Raw genomic sequence first — 21,856 nt, forward strand, 5'->3', positions numbered from 1 at the left:
CCAGCCTAAAGTGGTTCATTTTCAAGTCTGTTGAGGAGGATCAAGATGTGCAATGAGCAATTAATGATCCACAGTGTGGTAAGTACTGTGATAGAAATATCTGTAAAGGTTGTTTGAGGAAAATTCAGTAGGGCCTCCTCCCACGGTTAGGACTGGGACAGTGAAGAGAAAGTTTCCAGAGATGATAAGCCTGATCTGGAGCTTGCAATGGTGAGGGATGAGAAGGTAGTAAGAAGGGCATTTGAGGCCGAGGTTGTATTAATATCATGGACAAAAGTTCTGAAACAGTTGATTGAGCACTTTAAATAGTTCCAAGTGCCTGGTGAATGGGGAAGGGCTGAAGTTATAGTGGAACATAGTATGGTAGAGACCACAGACAGAGCCAGAGACCAGCTTATGGAAGGACTTTCATACCTTATGAAGAAGTTTAGATTTTATCCTAAAGGTAATGAGGAGTGGCTTAAACAACAGAAATTTATTCTTACATCCCAGGTGGCACTGATGGTAAAGAACCCACCTTCCAATACAGGAGACATAAGAGACACGGGTTCCATCCCTGGGTTGGGAAGCTCCCTTGGAGGAGGGCATGGCAACCCACTCCAGTATTCTTGCCTGTAGAATCCCATGGACAGAGGAGCCGGGCAATCTATGGTCCATAGCGTCACAAAGAGTCAGACATGACTAAAGTGACTTAGCACACAGCACATGGCTCTGGAGGCTAGAAGTCTGAGATGAAAGCATAGGCAGGATCAGTTCCTTCTAAAGTTCGTGAGGAAGAACCTGTTCTAGGCCTCAGTTTTGACCTCCTGGTGATTTTCTGACAAACTTTAGTGTTCTTTGGCCTGTAGAGACGTCATCCTAATCTCTGCCTTCCTGTTCACATGACACTCTCCCTATGAGCTTGTCTGTCTCTAAATTCCCTGTTTTTTTATAAGGATACCAGTCGTATTAGAATAGGGACCCATCCTACTCCAGTATTACCTCATCTTGGCTTAACCAATTACATTTTTTAATGACCCTATTTCCAAAATCGTCATATTTGGAAGTACTGAGTGTTAGGAATTCAACATGTGAATTTGGGAAAACATCACTAACAGAAGTCATTGACGTATCTTAGGTAGAGTAGTTTTAGGATAATTGAAGTTTCATTTTAGAAATATCACTGTGACAGGCAGGAAGAGTGTGGATCAAGTGACGCTTGTATCAGCTAGCTTTTGCTGTGTAACAAGCATCCCAGTGATATTCAACAATACACATTTATTTATCTTACATTTACAGGGTTCAGCTCTTTTCACTGGGTTAATCTGGTTGGCTCTACTTGTCTTAACTGGGCGGATTCATTGAGTTTTGTGGGGCTCTATTCTAGAGTAGGCTTGGCTGGTGCACCATAGCCAGTCATACATGTCTATCATTCTTCTCCTGGCAGAAGAACAAACCCCAGTGTACAAGACCATTTCAAGCCTTTACTTACATCACATTTCCTAAATATCCTATAGATAAAGGAAATCATATAGTTGAGCCCAGGGTCAAAAGGCCCACAGTGGAGAGCACTGTAAAGTTACATGACAAGGATCATAGATATAGAAAATATATAGAATTGGACCAAATGATTGCAATCTGTCCCCAAATGCAAATGGAGGTAAAGAGGTTCCCATACTAAGTCTAATGATGCTGAGAACATCTGAGATGATATTGGGGCAGTGGGAGTGGAAAAGGCCAAAAAGACATCTCCATAAATGTATAATTGGCTGGGAATTCCCAACCAGTTTTCAAAGACTTCAAGTTCTGTAAAATGGCTATTGTTTTCATTCTCTTTGTCATGTCCCAAGCTCAGCTGGACCTGAACCCAGCTCCCACCCACCCAGGGACTCTACAAGGTCACCCTTACCTCTCTGCTCATCAGAAGACTCAGAAGATACAATTGCAGAAATTTTAAGGACCCCCAATTTTTAAAATTGAACACAAAAATTATACCAATACCTAGAAATGTCTAATATATAGCCTTCCATCTAGGATCCTTTTAATTATGGAGACAACTAGCATTCTCTAGAGTTTAAAGGGCAATCTCTTGAGCTGGTTTTTCCTGACCTCATATGGTTCTCTGAACATTTGTATTCTGGGCAACTGAACTCTGTTTAGGCACTTGCACTTTTAAGTCACACTGCTCAGCGGAACTTCAAAGATAACTCATCTCATGGCGAGTCAGCAGCCCAGCACCTAGGAGAGACAAAGCTAAAATCAGTGCCCCACAGCCTTCTGTTCTCTTCTGAGTGGCTTGACAAGCACTCCCTGATGGGCTGCCAGCATCCTTTTTTATAGCAGTTTCCTTTAGGGAAGGAGATTTTTGAAAGTTCATTCTTCAACATCCAGATAGTTCCATCCCTCCATCTCTGTTCCCCCCATCACCTTCTTTCCTAGGTGCCTGGTTCATTGTAGGAGCTTGATGAATGCTAATTCCCTTCCCCTCCCTTCTCGTACCTTTCTCACTTCTTTTATTCCAGGAACTCTCACTTTCCATTTATTTTTTCTCTCAATATATGCGTATGTAGCATGTGCACATATTCGTACATGAATATATACGCATGCATCTACACGCATATTCCCCAATCAAGTACATAGAGTCTGGGGTCACCATTTTTTAAAAAAATGAGATTGAGCCCTTTAATTAACTTCACAGATCAGAAGTTCTTGGCCACATCTGCACCAACGTAGCAAGCAAAGTTTAAACTCCATGTGGGAAAACAATTACAAATTGTAAAGAAAAGCTGAAGCAGATATTATAGAGGTAGCCACTGTTTCCTTTCTGAAAGGGGCAAAGGTTTAGAAGGTATTAAATGACATGGTTACAGAATACATTATCTTCCTCTGCATCCCCCTGAGTTGTGTTTATTATCAGTGGGTAAAGTGGCCCCTTTGCCTCCATCCCCAGGACTGTTTAATGGGAGTGAAGGAAGTCAATTAATGAGTCTAGGGGAAACCTCTGAAAATCAACTTTGTGTTATAAAATCCTTAGGTAATATAATTTACAAAGGAATTTTATTCATGGGCTGTGCCTATACCAGCTAATCAAACAGCTACAACTGGAGACAAAGACTTTTGGGAATTAATATATCCTTTATAGCTTCAAGAATTAGAGTGCCTTTTTTAAAATGCAGTTTTACATTAAAATATGTTTTGTACTTGATAATGACCATCTAGATTCCAGTGAATTGCTTTTCACTCCAGTCCATGAACATGTCACATCCCTGTGTGTTTAGGCATAAAGCAGCTTAATAGAGACACTCTGGTGCTGCTGCTCACCATGAGGATTTTTCATAGCAAAGCATTTGGGGAAAGAGTATATGAACACTGGTGGCAGTTTTCCTGGACTCAGATTGGTTTGCTTATTTCAGGGTGTGCACATCTAGCCCTAAAGACACACACTGACTCTTGACCTAGAAACTGAGAACCTTCAGAGATATTTGATATAGACATCAGCACATGGCACTCTGTAAGCTGAGAGATTTCACCCTGAACCATCCAGAAAACTGCCAACACATCCCCTGACCCCACTCACACAAGTCTCAGCCTACCTCTCAACCTCTTCCTCTCTCATACCCTCAACCCACTAACCAGACCTGGGGGCTGGTAATCTGGGCCAGACCCCAGGGTGTTTCCATCAGCTGTCTCTTCCTTGCTTGAGGCTTACTTGCAAAACCATGTACTTCTTCTTTTTTTTTTTTTTTTCAGATTAAAGGGTATCCTTTAATTTTCCCTCCAACTTCCTATAAGGTTTTGGATTTTTTCAGGTATAATTGATTAACAGCGTTGTGTTAATTTCTGCTCAAACTAATTCAGTTATACATACATATACATTCTTTTTCATATTCTTTTCCACTCTGGTTTATCACAAGTCTACCATCCCTTTTAACTAGAAATTCTCCTTCCCTTCCTGCAGTTTTCACCTAAAAATTACTCCCAACAGATACACATGAGCATATAATATTAAGTTAAATAATTAACATCTATGGTGCATCGATGGGCTTCCCAGATGGCACAGTGGTAAAGAATTTGTCTGCCAATGCAGCAGATGCAGGAGACTCAGTGTTGATCCCTGGGTCAGGAAGATCCCTTGGAGGAGGAAATGGCAACCCACTCCAGGATATTCTTGCCTGGAGAATCCCATGGACATAGGAGCCTGGCAGGCTACAGTCCATGTGGTCTCAAATAGTTGGACACAACTGAGAAACATGATGCCTTAACAGATACAAAGTGAAAGTGTTGGTTGCTCAGTCCTGTCAGACACTTTGCAACCCCACGAGTTGAAGCCTGCCAGGTTCCTCTCCATGGAATTCTCTAGGCAAGAATACTGGAGTAGATAGCCATTCCCTTCTCCAGGAGATCTTCCTGACCCAAGGATCAAAACTTAAGTCTCCTACATTGCAAGCAGATTCTTTACCATCTGAGCCATCTGGGAAGCCCAACAGGTAAAAAAAAAAGTGCTTATTTAATTTTTACTTACTTCTTTACCTAAGAGGTGGCTCTTCTTACCATCACTGAATACCTTCATTCATTCACCTAATATTTTTTAAGAGCCTATTTTGTGCCAGCCACTCTTCAAGATGCTGGGATACAAGAGTGGATAAAAAAGAACGGCCAGTAGAGGAGCTTTAGAGTAATCAAAATAAATAACCAAAGTTTACAATGCATTCATGGTCAGTTACAAGGCAATAATAAAGCAAGAAAGGGAGGAAGGACTGTGTGTCTGGGAAAGCAGTGTTGCTATTTTAAACACTGTGGCCAAGGAAGGCCTCAAAAAGAAGATGATCCTTGAAAGAAAGAAAAGAGGGAACTATGTGGATAAAACTGGGGACCACATACACAATGGCACCCTGGGACAGAGTGACCGCTGTGGCTGAGGTGGAGTGTCGTTGTGGTTGTGTTAGTCACGTCAGTCGTGTCCAACTCTTTGTGACCCCATGGACTGTAGCCCGCCAGGCTCCTCTGTCCATGGGATTCTCCAGGCAAGAATACTGGAGTGGGTTGCTATGCCCTTTTCCAGATTAAAAGACTGGTTCCTCATTATTCCCAAAAGGAAATAGAACATGGAGAACTAAGGGACTTCAGCTCTTTTATACTTGGCAACCCAGAGGTGGAGTGTACCAGGTATGTAAGACAACATCAGAGCAGGTCTTAGGGAGCATGAACGAGGTGAGAAAACATCAGAGGTTTTTAAGTTCAAGCATGGCGTGATATGACTTAAATTTTTAAAAAAGGAAGGTGCCATGTGTTAGCTAGGAAGGCTGCAAAGTGGCAACATTTGAGGGCAACTGAGAATCAAGGATAGGTTTGTTATATTTGAGATGTATCAGTTCAGTTTAGTTGCTCAGTCATGTCCGACTCTTTGCGACCCCATGAATTGCAGCACGCCAGGCCTCCCTGTCCATCACCAACTCCTGGAGTCCACCCAAACTCATGTCCATCGAGTCGGTGATGCCGTCCAGCCATCTCATCCTCTGTCGTACCCTTTTCCTCCTGCCCCCAACCCCTCCCAGCATCAGTCTTTTCCAATGAGTCTGCTCTTTGCCTGAGGTGGCCACAGTATTGGAGTTTCAGCTTCAGCATCATTCCTTCCAAAGAACACCCAGGACTGATCTCCTTTAGAATGGATTGGTTAGATCTCCTTGCAGTCCAAGGGACTCTCAAGAGTCTTCTCCAACACCACAGTTCAAAAGCATCAATTCTTCGGCGCTCAGGTTTCTTCACAGTCCAAATTTCACATCCATACATGACCACAGGAAAAACCATAGCCTTGACTAGATAGGCCTTTGTAATATTAGGCCAAAAAGCAGAGATGTTGATAGTTGGAAATAGAATTCTGGAGTTCAGGAGAGAAGTCTAGGCTAGAAATGTAGAAATCACCAGGATAGAGATGATATTGAAAACATGGGGTTGGATGAGATCTCTAAGGCAAAGACAGAGGAGAAATCCAAGAACCAAGCCTTGAGGTGCTCCAGTGGTGGTAAGAAATCAGAAACCAGCAAAAGGAGACTGTGAGGGAGTAGCCGAGAAGGAAAACCAAGAAAGTATGGTGTCCTGGCCGTCAAATGAGAAGAGTGGCTCAAGAAAGAGCGTAATGAATGATGCCAGATACTGCTGAAAGGGCAAGTGAGATGAAGAGCATGAACATCATTGATATTATTGAAAAGAACCATATTGGTGGAGTGTCAAGGTAAAAGCCTGAACAATGGGTTCAAGAGAGCAAGGAAAGAAACAAATTGGAAACTGTGTATATAGACAAGTTTTTCAAAAAATGGGGAACAGAGAAGTGATCACTGAAGGGAGAAGTGAAAAAAAGACTTCTCTCTTTATTTTTAGATGGGAGAAATAACAGTATTTTTGTATGCTGATGGGAATAATACAGAGTAGAAGACCCTGTGTTAGAGGGTTCACCAAGACTTATCAGTGGCAGAGGCAAATTTTAAACTTGGATTTTTTTTTTAAAGATGTATTTATTTGGCTGTGCTGGGTCTTTATTGCTGCACACAGGCTCTCTCAGGTTGCAGAGGCTGGGAGCTACTCTTCATTGAGGTGTGCTGGTTTCTCCTTGAGGTGGCTTCTGTTGTTGTGGAGCATGGGCTCTAGGGTGCGTAGTAGGGTCAGTAGTTGGGGCTCATGGGCTTATTTGCTCTGTAGCATGTGGGATCTTCCGGGATCAGGGATCGAACCTGTGTCCCCTGCATTGGCCCGCAATTCTTAACCACTGAGCCACCAGGGAAGCCCAAACTTAGATTTTGTGACTTTGTAATTCAAATTATTTTTGCCTCTTACTAAATACTCTTTGATTAGTAGATAGGTTTAGTAGCAATTGTGGGGCTTAGCATTATTTATCCAGTAACCCTTGAGTGGATGGATAGCTGAATGAATGAATGTTTAGCTATTTTATTATATTTTCAGCTAATTAGTCATTTATCTTATATGTAATTCTATCATCTTTGAAAGTCTACCAATTTCAGTGCATTTCAACTTTTTTTTTTTTTTTTTTTTACTGAAATACAGATTGAGACGGACATAGACATTTTCGTTCATTTATTTTTGAAAAGCCAGATTCTTTGCCTAGCCTTTACGGACAAACAATGACATCTTCATTACAGCACATTCTTTCCAGATGCTTATTTCATTTCCACTCCCTCCAGATGATACTTCAATCACCAATTGAATAGAAAAGTAGCAACGCAAATCCAAATTTAAATTTCCAATTAAAAGAAAAATGACAATGGGAGCCAAATTAGACATGCTATGCATGACTTTGTAAGAAAATTCAAGGAAAATAACAGGAATGTGGGGAAAACAAGAGGATATGGTAAAAAGAACACTTAACCAAGAGGCCAGAAAGCTAGAGTTTGTCTAGACAAGACAAACAAGACAAGTTTTACCCTTGTCTCTACAACTAATGACGGGGTCTTAGATAATTAATTTAACACCTATGAGCTTCAGTTTTCTCATTTGTAAAGTGAATGACTGAACTCTATGACTGAGTTTTAAGGATGATGCTGTAAACCTAATAACTCTCTGACCTGACATAGAGCATAAAATATGCATCTGATTCCCACTTCTAGACTGGGATTGGGCAGTAATCACTTGATTACAGGGTACTGCATAGCGATGAGAGAATCCATCAGTCTGTCATTGCTCTGGCCAACAAGTCACTGGGTAACCATTTTAATAAGTTGTCAAATCGAATCCAAGGGTGAAGCAATCAAACACCAAAGTCCCTGATTTATCCTGGGGTGAAACATTTCACTGAAGCCTAGATAGTTTTCCTGGAAAAATTCTCTGTTCCTACAGGAGTGATTGTAATGAGTTCTTCAAAGAATGCCTGCATGCTTGGGGTGGAGAGGACAGAGTTTACATTGCTACCACTCAGTCTCTGAGTCTGACTGAAGGGCTTCTCGGCTTTCCATTTCAAGCGTGGATTGGATGTGGACTAAGCATAGTAGTAGTGTTAGTCACTCAGTTGTGTCCAACTCTGCAACCCCATGGACTGTAGCCCGCAGACTCCTCTGTCCATGGGGTTCTCCAGGCAAGAATACTGGAATGAGTTGCCACTTCCTTCTCCACGGGGATCTTCCTGACCCGGGGATCAAACCCAGGTCTCCTGCATTGCAGGCAGAATATTTACAATCTGAGCTATAGGGAAGTCCTGGTTCTCACCCTTAGGAGTTCCTAATATAGCAGGAAGCACACACATGCCCACAAATGCACAAACAAGAACCACAGATTTTAACACAGAGGGATGACCAATGAGTCATGAGAACCAGAGGACTGAATTGCTTTCTGGAGGCACGGTGTTCATGGAAAGCTGATTGTGGGTTAGATGTTTTAGAGAAGGGTGTAAGGATAATTAGGAGATTATCATCCAGATTTCATGGGAAATGGAAGTAAAAAAGAGTATGCAAAATCATAAAACTAAGAGTGAGCTTGATAAGTCTCAGAGGCAAAGAGATGGCACACTCTGCCCCGGCTCAGGTTGCCTTGGGGAAGTAGACAGGGTTGGGTTTGGCCTGCTGGTATGTGTTGTGGAACAGGAAAGGAAACGGTGTGGGAGAGAGTTCAAGATTAAAATGAAAAGTGAGTTCAGGTGGACATTTCAATGTCTCACTCTGCTACATTTAGGAAAACTATCTTTATACTTGCTTAAACTTTTTTGACATAGAGATGATAATAATCATTACAAAGATAATGAAGATAGCACCATGGAGGAAATGACGTCAACCTATGACATCAGTCTCCCTGTTCACCACATTTCCTTTTGATAAATACTTACATATGTAACATCTAAATTTATCTTAACCTTCTCTGGCTCTAGATAAATTTTTGTCTTGCTAATCTCTTAGGAAGTTGTGGTCTATGTGAAAAGTTTGTGGAAATTTACCATTTGGTTTTGTCATGAACTTAAGAGTTGCTGAGTAAATAAATAGCTGAATGAATGAACTATAACCATTCATATTCCAAAATTAAAAATAGGGAAAATAATATCTGTTAATTAATGGTTTATTTAATCCTGATATGATGCATTAGTTTAAATGTTATGAGTTGGATGTACAAAGCAAATGTCTAAGGTAATCTTGAGATATTGAAAGAAAGATCAAGTATAATTCCATTGCTTGTGTGAGTTTCCTACAGTGTGCTTCTGCCTTATTGATTTGCATTACAGTGGTTTTTGATTATGGTTTTGTGCAATTTTTCTCCATCACTTCTAACAAAAGCAGGCACGTCCCATCCCAGTTACCTGTTTGAGGCACAGTGCAGAGAGAAAGTCGTGGGCAACAATGCCCACGTCTCCCTGGCTTCTGAGAAGTAAGATTAAAGATATCTTTATAAAGCATAGAATTGCCATTTTTAAAAAACTCTAATTACATTTCTTTTGTCAAGATTTCTACCACTTTTCTTCTCCCCTTCATTCAAAGTACATTTAAAAATACCATCCTAGAAGGGTTGAATTCATAAATGATGGCAAAGTGTTTAAATTTCTCCTTAGCTAAGCTGGTGATTCTTTTCAATGAAACTCATTATATTGAATAAAGGACATTTAGTAGTTCAGCTAATAAGTGTTCTTTTAAATGCTAATGAGAGTAGAGCTCCCACATCATGGCAAGAACACACTGTACTTTCAGTGCCCAGAAAGAATTAATGTTTGTGAACCCCTAGTTAAGAAACCTTATGCCACAAACAACTTGGATAATAGTAGGGGCCAAAAATGACCATTAGGCACCCTCAGTAGTAGATGTCTCCTATATGCCAGGTACTGGGGCCCAAGGAGAAATAAAGCCAAGTTAGATGTGAAATGCACTTTCCCTTGAAAATGTTTCATGTAAATTTTTTTCTCTGATAAAGATATAATGGTACCATGTCTTCTTGATTAAATTTTAGTTCTTTTTACTTTTTTAACTACACATCTGTGTCTGTTTATCATAGTATATAATTGCAGTAGAAATTTTTAAGTCATAAAATCCAACAAGTTCAGAGAAGGGTGGGACAATAAAGATAAACATTTAAACCCAGATATTGGAAGAAACTGAAGCCCAAAGAAGTTCAGTGACCTGAGGGGTAGAGTCAGTTCTTCAACCCAGGGGCCAATCTGAACGTAGATCAAAGCTCAAGGGATATGCTAAAATACACAGTACCCACCTCCAAAATGCAACTTTTGGAGTATTAGTTATCTATTGCCATGTAACAAATTACCCCCAAATTTACCAATTAAAACAACAAACTTGTACTATTTCATACTGTTTTTGGAGGAACAAAGTCTAGGAGCATTAGCTCAGGGTCTCACATAAGGTTGCAGACAAGCTCTTGGCCATGGCTACAGTGTGTGAAGACTCAGCTGGGTGTGGAGGATCCACTTCAACATGGCTCACTCATACAGCTGTTGGCAGAAAATGTCAGTTCTTTACCATGTGTCTTCCCTTGTGGATCAGCTGGTAAAGAATCTGCCCTCAATGCGGGGGACCTGGGTTCAATCCCTGGATTGGGAAGATCCCCTGGAGAAGGGAAAGGCTGCCTACTCCAGTATTCTGGCTTGGAGAATTCCTTGGACTGTATAGTTCCTGGAGTCACAAAGAATCAGACACGACTGAGAGACTTTCACTTCGCCATGTGTCTTCCGTAGGGCTGCTAGAGAGTCTTCATTGTGTGAAAGCAAGTTTCCCCCATAGCAAGTGAAACCAGTGAGAGGGAGCAAGAAGAAAGGAGCAATGCCTTTTATTAACTAGTCTCTGAAGGCACTCACTGTCACTTCTGCCATATTCTATTTTTAAAAAGCAAGTCACTAAGACCAGTCCACACCTAATGGGAGGAAATAAACCCCTAAATAAATAAATTATTTTAAAATAATATAAATTATTGATTTAAATAAATAAACTCTTGAAAGGAGGAGTATCAAAAATTGTGAAAAATTACTTTAAACCTACCATGGAACCTAATGCCATTTTGGGAAGTAATTTTTTGATAATGGTTTCAATTTCTAAAATGATTGAATATTTAGGTTTTCTACTTCTTCAGTCAACTTTACTTTCTTAGTAAACCACCTGTTCTCTCCAGAGTTTCAAAAATTTTAATAACAACAATTATTGAGCACATACTATTACCAGGCATTCAGCTCAGTTCAGTTGCTCAGTTGTGTCCGACTCTTTGCAAACCCATGGATCGCAGCACGCCAGGCCTCCCTGTCCATCACCAACTCCCGGAGTTCACTCAAACTCACGTCCATTGAGTTGATGATATCATCCAGCCATCTCATCCTCTGTTGTCTCCTTTTCCTCCTGCCCCCAATCCCTCCCAGCATCAGAGTCTTTTCCAATGAGTCAACTCTTCATATGAGGTGGCCAAAGTACTGGAGTTTCAGCTTTAGCATCATTCCTTCCAAAGAACACCCAGGACTGATCTCCTTTAGAATGGACTGGTTGGATCTCCTTGCAGTCCAAGGGACTCTCAAGAGTCTTCTCCAACACCACAGTTCAAAAGCATCAGTTCTTCAGCACTCAGCCTTCTTCACAGTCCAAATCTCACATCCATACATGACTACTGGAAAAACCATAGCCTTGACTAGATGGACCTTAGTCAGCAAAGTAATGTCTCTGCTTTTGAATATGCTATCTAAGCTGGTCATAACTTTTCTTCCAAGGAGTAAGCATCTTTTAATTTTATGGCTGCAATCATCATTTGCAGTGATTTTGGAGCACCCCAAAATAAAGTCTGACACTGTTTCCACTGTTTCCCCATCTGTTTCCCATGAAGTGATGGGACCGGATGCCATGATCTTTGTTTTCTGAATGTTGAGCTTTAAGCCAACTTTTCACTCTCCATTTTCACTTTTATCAAGAGGCTTTTTAGTTCCTCTTCACTTTCTGCCATAAGGGTGGTGTCATCTGCATATCTGAGATTATTGAGATTTGTCCCAGCAATCTTGATTCCAGCTTGTGCTTCTTCCAGCCCAGCGTTTCTCATGATGTACTCTGCACATAAGTTAAATAAGCAGGATGACAATATATAGCTTTGACGTACTCCTTTTCCTATTTGGAACCAGTCTGTTGTTCCATGTCCAGTTCTAAGTGTTGCTTCCTGACCTGCATACAGGTTTCTCAAGAGGCAGGTGAGGTGGTCTGGTATTCCCATCTCTTTCAGAATTTTCCACAGTTTATTGTGATCCACACAGTCAAAGGCTTTGGCATAGTCAATAAAACAGAAATAGATGTTTTTCTGGAACTCTCTTGCTTTTTCCATGATCCAGCAGATGTTGGCAGTTTGATTTCTGGTTCCTCTGCCTTTTCTAAAACCAGCTTGAACATCAGGAAGTTCACGGTTCATGTATTGCTGACGCCTGGCTTGGAGAATTTTGAGCATTATTTTACTAGTGTGTGAGATGAGTGCAATTGTGCGGTAGTTTGAGCATTCTTTGGCATTGCCTTTCTTTGGGCTTGGAATGAAAACTGACCTTTTCCAGTCCTGTGGCCACTGCTGAGTTTTCCAAATTTGTTGACATATTGAATGCAGCACTTTGACAGCATCATCTTTCAGGATTTGAAATAGCTCCACTGGAATGCCATCACCTCCACTAGCTTTGTTCGTAGTGATGCTTTCTAAGGCCCACTTGACTTCACATTCCAGTATGTCTGGCTCTAAGTGAGTGATCATACCTTCTTGATTAGCTTTGTGGTGAAGATCTTCTTTGTACAGTTTTTCTGTGTATTCTTGCCACCTCTTCTTAATATCTTCTGCTTCTGTTAGGTCCATACCATTTCTGTCCTTTACCAGGCATTATAAGTATATATTTCATATAAATTATTTCAATTAATATTCACTAAAAATCCATGAGGAAAATACCACTAGTTAGATTTTGCCAGCCTTAGAGAAGGTAATAAGGTCACCCAAAAGCTAGAGTTGTGCATCATAACCCATTATTGTTTTTAATGTCTTTTTCATATACTTGATTATAGACATTTCCTGTAGAAAATGATGTGTATGTATTTCTCCCTTTAATTTAGAAACTGCATATTACACTGATCATTTTAAGAAACAGCACTTGGATTTATTTATCTCTTTAACTACCATGTTCTCTAATTCATTGTTTTATCACTATCATTTTCTTCCTTTCCTTGGGCTTCTCCTCTTCCTCCCTGTCCCCTTTAATAGATGACAATAAACCCAAGTCGCCTTGTCCCTGCCAGCCAACACTCCTTTTGCTCTTCAGTTCCTTTCTCAGCCTTAACACTGACCCAAGATGGCCTTAATATTAGCACCAAGAATGACTTTTTTTCCCCACCAAGTATTGATGCTATCACATCTTCTATCCTAATCACCTCTTTATCTTATGACATATGCGTTATTCCGTTTTACCACTGTTGGTTTCCTCTTTCTTCAGGATTCATCAGTGTTCCATGTAGCTAAGAGTAACTGAATATTGTTGTTATTTTCTTCTAGTTGTTCATCTTGATCATAAAGGGCTCTATACCGGAGTCACCTGCCAGACCTGTCTGTCTCTACCCCAATAGGCAACATTTTGAGGATCCATATTAATTCACCATGACATTTCTTGCCAACACTGTTTCAAGTCTTCTCTGCATTTTTGTCTTATCTTCCAAAACTCTAAGAAAGTTTTGTTGTTGTTGTTCAGTTGCCCAGTCGTATCTGACTCTCTGCGACCCTATGGACTACAGCACACTAGGCCTCCCTGTCCCTCACCATCTCCCAAACTTTGCCCAAGTTCATGTCCATTGCATTGGTGATGCCATCCAGGCACCTCATCTGCTGATGCCCTCTTCTCCTTCTGCCCTCAGTCTTTCCCAGCATCAGGAACTTTTTCAGTGAGTCAGCTGTTTGCATCAGGTGACAGAAAGAAAGTGTATTTACCTCATTTACCATTTTCTAGCAATTTACTACATTTGCTGCATTCAAGTTTACTACATTTCCCCTCAAATAATGGTTTCATGTTCTGTACCACTATGTAGAGCTTTAGCGTCTCAGAGAGGGATGGTCCTCTCCCTTTCTCTTGCTCTCTCTGTTGCCTTTTGTCTCATTCTCTCTTTTCTCTCATTTCTTTCACCTTTAGAAAACAAAACAAAAAAAATTAATGCTTGAGTATCAACACACAAAAATATGTGTGATTCATGTCCTTCTATGTATAAGTCTGATTCACTTCTTAATGGAAAAAAATTTATCTGAATAAGATTTAAGAGATCAGCTAGCCATTCTGATGACATTCAAGACAGATGGTTGCTCATTATTACCTCAAAATTTCTAAGAATGGCAATGGCATAACCCCCTTGAATAGTCCATTATAGTTTTATCACCCAGCTTAATAGGTGCAGGTATGAAGGGCTTTGGTCTCATAATGGCATTGGGGGATGATAAATGGAAATTACTGTAATTTTTCTACTCATTTTAATTAAATTTTATTGATGCAGCACAGAAAATATCAAGGCTGAATATATGCACCAGAGTGTGTGTTTGTTAAAGAATACTGCCAAATTTAAAGCTGCCATTTTCTTGATGGTCTTGAAAGATGAAGCAAATGGATTTAGTAAAATGTTAAATCTTTGTGCAATTCCTTCCGAAGAGAAATGGAATTGCTTCTGGAGGCATAGCTCAAAAATCCAAAGAATCTCATCAGTGGAGAAAGGATATAGAACTCCAGAGTACCTGAAAGGAAAATCTAATAAATGAGAGTAAGAGTTTGGTTTTAGAAAAGTTACTTAATGCAGTTGTTCTGGGTTACACTGAGAAAGAACTTGATTGGCATCAGCAGTGACCAATCCATTCCTGAGAGAGAAGAGAATGTCCCTTATAATGGACCCAATAAACATACAGATAAAAAACAATCCCTGATGTATTTTTCTAGTGGTTCCAATAAAAATTATTCTTGAAAACATACTTTTTCCCTGATAGAAAATTAAAGGAATTCTTCAGTTGGGAAAGAATGCCTAACCTTTTCTGTTATTGTAAGTAAGTGAATTTATACAACTCTTCTCTTCCCCGGAGATGTGTAAAAATGTGGTGTTTGGGATTCAGATTGGGGAGAAAGTGTTATTTGGGGTTTCTAGGACAATGACTTCAGACCTGAGCACTAGTCATCCTCTGACTTGCTTTTCTTTTCTAAAGATGCTGTTCTAATGATACCTTTGGAACCTACAACAGAGGAGCAAGGTGTAAGATCTCTCGACCAACTGGAAACAGAGAGGGGCTCTGGGTTAGGGCTAGAGTTTCCGTATGCTGAGTTCTGACACAGCAGGTTTCTGGACTGATACCATGAAGTTCTATGAGCAGCCCCTGGGTCTTTCCTAGGGTCACAAGGAGAACTATATCTTAATGGTTTATGTCTTTCTGTAGGTGTTCCCAAAGGTGCTGTGTAGGTTGGTGTCATAATGATTCAATTTTACGACACAATCTGTACCCAGTTCTGGCATAAGGTAATGATTTACACCACCCTCTGAGGGAAAGCACCACCATTCTTCCCCTTTGTGCTGCTTTATTATTTGGTTTTTGGTTTGCTTTTATGGTACCATGTTGAGGCAAGTGGTCTACAGCAGTCCTTAGCTTCATCCAGGTTTACTAGAGACAGAAGAGTTTGAGACCATCTAACCTTCCAGGGAAAAGTAGTCTGATTTTAAAGGAACATTTCTGGCTTGTTTGGCCCTACTGAATGTTAATAGCTGGCCTCTTGCCAGGATTTAGATACACACCCTATGGAATAAAGCAAATTTCCTTGAGGGTCTTCCTTAGGGGAAAATATACCTATTTAGAAGCTCCAGAATGTTCCCAGGCATGAATACAGGCATCTAGCCTAATATCTGATTTGTCCAAGGTCCAGGCAACCCAAGGGAAGGAACCTGAATTTTATCCCTAACTGGGCTTCAGAGAGGTAGTGATATGGGCTTCCCAGGTGGCTCAGCAGTAAAAAATTCACCTGCCAAGGCAGAAAACATGGCTTTGGCCCCTGGGTTGGGAAGATATCCTGGAGAAGAAAATGGCAACTCACTCCAGTACTCTTGCCTGGAGAATACCACAGACAAAGGAACTTTATGGATTAATTTCCTTGGGGCTGTGAAGATTCAGATACAACTTGTGACTGAGCGTGCATGCATATGCAGTAATATATGTGTGAGGAGGGGTTTAATGGCAGATACAGAGGGAAATAGCCAAACTGCTAAGAAGGAAATTCCTATAAATGGGAAGGCATCTATTACAGCCTGACAGTCAGCATCTTTTCTTGGGACAGTGTGAGAATGGAGGTGGTCCTCCCAACACACCAGCTACTGGCCTGCCTACATTTTCTTAGGACAAGAGCACTGATTGGTAAAATGGGGAGCCGAAGACACAACTTCATGATACAGCTTAGCATTGTGTCCCTGCTGGAACCCTCCTCTCTTCCAAGAATATTGGGTGGTAAGCTAGAAAGAATTTAAGCAGATGTCCAGATAACTCCAAATATTAAAAAACAGAGACATCACTTGGCTGTCAAAGGTTCTTATAGTCAAAGCTCATGTTTTTCCAGTAGTCATGTATGGATGTGAGAGTTGGACCATAAAGAGGGCTAAATGCAGAAGTATTGATGCTTTCAAATTGTGGTCCTGGAGAAGACCCTTGAGAGTCCCTTGGACAGCAAGGAGATCAAACCAGTCAGTCTTAAAGGAAATCAACCCTGAATGTTCATTGGAAGGATTGATGCTAAAGCTGAAGTTTCAGTACTTTGCCACCTGATGTGAAGAGTCAACTGGTTGGAAAAGACCCTGATGCTAGGAAAGATTGAAGGCCAAAGGAGAAGGAGGCAGCAGAGGATGAGATGGTTAGATAACATCACTGACTCAATGGGCATGAGTGTGAGCAAACTCTGGGAAATAGTAATGGACAGAGAAGCCTGGAGTGCTGCGCTCCATGGGGTCACAAAGAGTCAGACACGAGTTAGTGACTGAACAACAACAATAACCAGATAACTTTACTAAGGACCATCTCTAAAAGAACTGGATACAAAAAAATGAAGTCCTCCCCTATTGGTTGAAGCAAGAGATAAATGAAAAGACCAGGAGGCAGCAGAAATGGAGTTTAAAGTGCTAGTGGCAAAAATAGCCAGTGCCCCCGGGAGTGAAGCCTTCCTAGAATTTCAGGAGGCAGGCAGCTGCATTACAGACCGATGGAGAGCATGCTCAGCAGCTGGGAGTAAAGTGAGAGGTTTGCATGGCTGTGACTGAGCAGAGTGAGCACATGGCCTGCGGGAACTGAGACACAGCAAGTTCTAGACTCATCATAGTTGCCACCCCTGCTCCTTCTTCCCGGAAGCTCTTAGAGCATCATTCCCAACACTGAGATTCTGTTAGAATCACTGAGGAGCTTTTACAAGTCCCAGATGCCTGAGCCCTATGTCCAGGAACTCTGATTTATTTACTCTGTGGTGGGGCCTGGGCTACAGTATTTTTTAACTCTGAGTAATTCTAGGGCTTCCCTGGTGGCTCAGCAGGAAAAGAATCCACCTTGCAATGCAGGAGGCAGAGGAGAGGTGGGTTCTTTCCCAGGTGAGGAAGACCCCTTGGAGGAGGGCATGGCAACCCACTCCAGTATTCTTTCCTGGAGAATCCCTGGTGGGCTACAATCCACAGGGTCACAAAGAGTAGAACATAACTGAAGTTACTAAGCACTCATGCACTCACGTAAGTGATTCTAATGACTGACCAAAGTTGAGACCCCAGAAAGACAATGGAAGGGAAGGACTGAGGTCCTGTCGTTTGGCAGGTGGGTTTTTGATCCAGCACACAGAAAACAGCCAGTCCCTGTGACTTCATGTGGGGTGAAAACTGCATACCCTTGGGCTTGAGGCCCTGGCTCTCCAACCAGGCTGCATAGCGGAATCACCCAGGAGTTGTGTCAGCTGCTGCCCCAGGGATTCTGATTTAATTGGCATGGGGTAGGGTGGCCCGGGTAGCAGAGCTGTTTAAAGCTCCTTGGGTGGCTTTGATGTACAGTGATGCTTGAGAACCAATGACTTGTGGGACAGTAAATTCACTTATGAGACTGCCCTTTGAGATGCCTACAAATATTCAAGAGGAAAGGAAACTCTGGAAGGAATTTTACATTCCGTGTGAGTAGGCAGAGGCTCAGAGCTATCAAGATTTAGATGTTCATACAAATGCCTCTGTATCAATATTTGCAGTCAGGATGTTTCGGGGACATTACCCAGATAAGTATTTCCACAGTTCTTGGGTCTGGGAAGACAGTCAAACAGACAAGCCGAAAAGAACAACTGACCCCCTCGCAGGGTGACTTACTCACCTGTCTTAAGCAGACAAATGGAGGTTTCACTTTGAGATTCACAGATTCACTGTCGTAAACACGACGTGCAAAAGTGTTACACTACATAAAAAATGAGACTTCAACTAGAATGAGCTATGTAAAGGTATCTGTTTTCACTACTTTAATCTTTAACTTAGGTAAATGCAAATTTGATTAATATTTACTGAATATCTAATAGGTACCAGTCACAGTCTAAGATGGTTCAGTGAAAATTAGTATATTTAATCTTCCTGACAACAAATGGTGACTTAGGTCTCAGTAGCAGCCATTTTACTTACGAGGAAACACACACACACAGATCACTCATTTACCTGGGATCACACAACAAACATGGATGGGATTAGAACAGATCCCAAGTATTTTTGTGTTTTTTTTTTTTTTTCCCACCTCACCAAGCTGCCTTTCTCCATCCCTACTAATTGATTTTAAAGTATCTCACAGTTTAACTCTCATTTGCCAATTTTAGTTCCATAGGATCATTTACTTGTGATGGATTTCATGACATACATTTGGAAAGTTGCCAAGCGGAGGATCCATATGAATCTAGTCTTACCTACAGAGTCTAGACTAACCTACAGTATTTAGAATTACCTATGAAAGTGTTAGTTGCTCAGTCACGTCTGACTCTTTGTTGCCCTATGGACTATAGCCTACCAGGCTCCTCTGTCCAATAGTATCTGCAATTTTACAATAGAGAATTTTTTCCACCTAAAATTATTTGAAACCTCAGTAAGTAATATCTTCTTAGAGTCAGTAATCTTAAAAGTGTTGAAATCAAATCTATAATTTCATCAGTTGAGGAGGTTGCATTCTTAAATGACAGTGATTCTAATTATTGTATTCTACCATGTATAAATTGGGAGAAATTGCCATGTCTGTTTCTCAAAAGCTGTGGCTCAGGTACACTCTGATAATTTTCAGAACTGTGCAAAAGAAAGTGAGATGTTTTCTATTGGATGGGGTAGACACATGTAAAGAAGAATCAAATGTGTCTTTAAAGTTATAATCTATGTGCAATTATATGTACTATAATTTTAGATTCTTTAACATTCTCAAGAGCTTTCATCTTAGACCACCTTATCCTACTCACTGAATCCCTGCCCCACAAAGAATACATTTGTGTCATAAATTAAAAGTACTCTAAAAGCTCATATCACTGTAAGGAAGATAATCCTGTCTATGGCCTGCTAGGTCACTTCAGTTGTGTCCAACTCTTTGTGATTCTATGGACTGTAGCCCACCATGATTCTCTGTCCATGGGATTCTCCAGGCTGGAATACTTGAGTAGGTTGCCATTTCCACCTGCAGGGAATCTTCCCAATCCAGGGATGGAACCCCAGTTTCTTATGTCTCCTGCATTGGCACACAGGTTCTTTACCACTAGCACCAAGTGGGAAACCTCAAGGAACATACTCAACTACTTAGAAAAAAATGCTGTTTCCAAAGTGTATATTAGGACTTCAATTCAGTTCAGTGGCTCAGTCGTGTCCAACTCTTTGCGACCCCATGAATCGCAGCACGCCAGACCTGTCTGTACATCACCAGCTCCCAGAGTTCACTCAAACTCATGTCCATTGAATCAGTGATGCCATCCAGCCATCTCGTCCTCTGTCATCTCCTTTTCCTCCTGCCCCCAATCCCTCCTAGCATCAGAGTTTTTTCCAATGAGTCAACTCTTTGCATGAGGTGGCCAAAGTACTGGAGTTTCAGCTTCAGCATCATTCCTTCCAAAGAAAACCCAGGGCTGATCTCCTTTAGAATGGACTGGTTGGATCTCCTTGCAGTCCAAGGGACTCTCAAGAGTCTTCTCCAACACCACAGTTCAAAAGCGTCAATTCTTCAGTGCTCAGCCTTCTTCACAGTCCAACTCTCGCATCCATATATGACCATAGGAAAAACCATAGCCTTGACTAAACGGACCTTTGTTGGCAAAGTAATGTCTCTGCTTTTCAATATGCTGTCTAGGTTGGTCATAACTTTCCTTCCAAGGAGTGTCTTTTAATTTCATGGCTGCAGTCACCATCTGCAGTGATTTTGGAGCCCCACAAAATAAAGTCTGACATTGTTTCCACTGTTTCCCCATCAATTTCCCATGAAGTGATGGGACCAGATGCCATGATGTTCATTTTCTGAATGTTGAGCTTTAAGCCAACTTTTTCACTCTCCTCTTTCACTTTCATCAAGAGGCTCTTTAGTTCTTCACTTTCTGCCATAAGGGTGGTGTCATCTGCATATCTGAGATTATTGATATTTCTCCTGGAAATCTTGATTCCAGCTTGTGCTTCCTCCAGCCCCGTATTTCTCATGATGTACTCTGCATATAAGTTAAATAAGCAGGATGACAATATACATCCTTGACACACTCCTTTTCCTATTTGGAACCAGAGTTTCAGAGATAAGCAAAACAAAATATTCATTGACAATGTTCAACTGGACATGAAAATATAACACCCTGGTATCATTGGCAGAAGGTGATAGCATTGAACCTGACTTCAGGTTTCTGTTCTAACATGAATTTTTGTTCAGAAATAATACGTAGTAGTGGATTCTGTGATATAGAAACTTCTTTGGCCGAACACTACTATGTTCTAAGCTGCCTTAAGAGTTGCTCCAATCTCCATGTTCTTCAATATCTTAATGTTACTTTGACTTGAATGTATATATTTTATGCCTTCCCAGACTTTTAGTTCAGTTCAAGTCAGTTCCTCAGTCATGTCCGACTCTTTGCAACCCCATGAATTGCAGCATGCCAGGCCTCCCTGTCCATCACCAACTCCCGGAGTTCATTCAAACTCATGTCCATTGAGTCAGTGATGCCATCCAGCCGTCTCATCCTCTGTCATCCCCTTCTCTTCCTGCCCTCAATCTCTCCCAGCATCAGAGTCTTTTCCAATGAGTCAGTTCTTCGCATGAGGTGGCCAAAGTAATGGAGTTTCAGCTTTAGCATCAGTCCTTCCAAAAAACACCCAGGACTGATCTCCTTTAGGATGGACTAGTTGGATCTCCTTGCAGTCCAAGGGACTTTCAAGAGTCTTCTCCAACACCACAATTCAAAAGCATCAATTCTTCGGCACTCAGCTTTCTTCACATTCCAAATTTCACATCCATACATGATGACTGGAAAAACAATAGCCTTGACTAGATGGACCTTTGTTGGCAAAGTAATGTCTCTGCTTTTGAATATGCTATCTAGGTTGGCCATAACTTTCCTTCCAAGAAGTAAGCGTCTTTTAATTTCGTGGCTGCAATCACCATCCGCAGTGATTTGGGAGCCCAAAAAGACAAAGTCTGACACTATTTCCACTGTTTCCCCATCTATTTCCCGTGAAGTGATGGGACCAGACTCCATGATCTTCATTTTCTGAATGTTGAGCTTTAAGCCAACTTTTTCACTTTCCTCTTTCACTTTCATCAAGAGGCTTTTTAGTTCCTCTTCACTTTCTGCCATAAGGGTGGTGGATTCTTTCCTAAATGCTTTCCTTGGTTGTGATTTATTATGATGATTTAAGTGATAATCTGTAGAAGTTAGACTTTA

The 21,856-nt window shown here is 41.1% G+C and overlaps 1 protein-coding gene across 2 annotated transcripts in view; it reads left to right on the forward strand.

Annotated features, from left to right (window-relative positions):
- Nucleotides 1-21,856, forward strand: part of SLC9A9 (solute carrier family 9 member A9) — a 652,914-nt gene that overhangs the window by 343,085 nt on the left and 287,973 nt on the right. The window lies entirely within an intron of this gene.

The sequence above is a fragment of the Ovis aries genome, chromosome 1 (genome assembly GCF_016772045.2).
Source record: "Ovis aries strain OAR_USU_Benz2616 breed Rambouillet chromosome 1, ARS-UI_Ramb_v3.0, whole genome shotgun sequence".
Classification (NCBI taxonomy): Eukaryota; Metazoa; Chordata; class Mammalia; order Artiodactyla; family Bovidae; genus Ovis; species Ovis aries.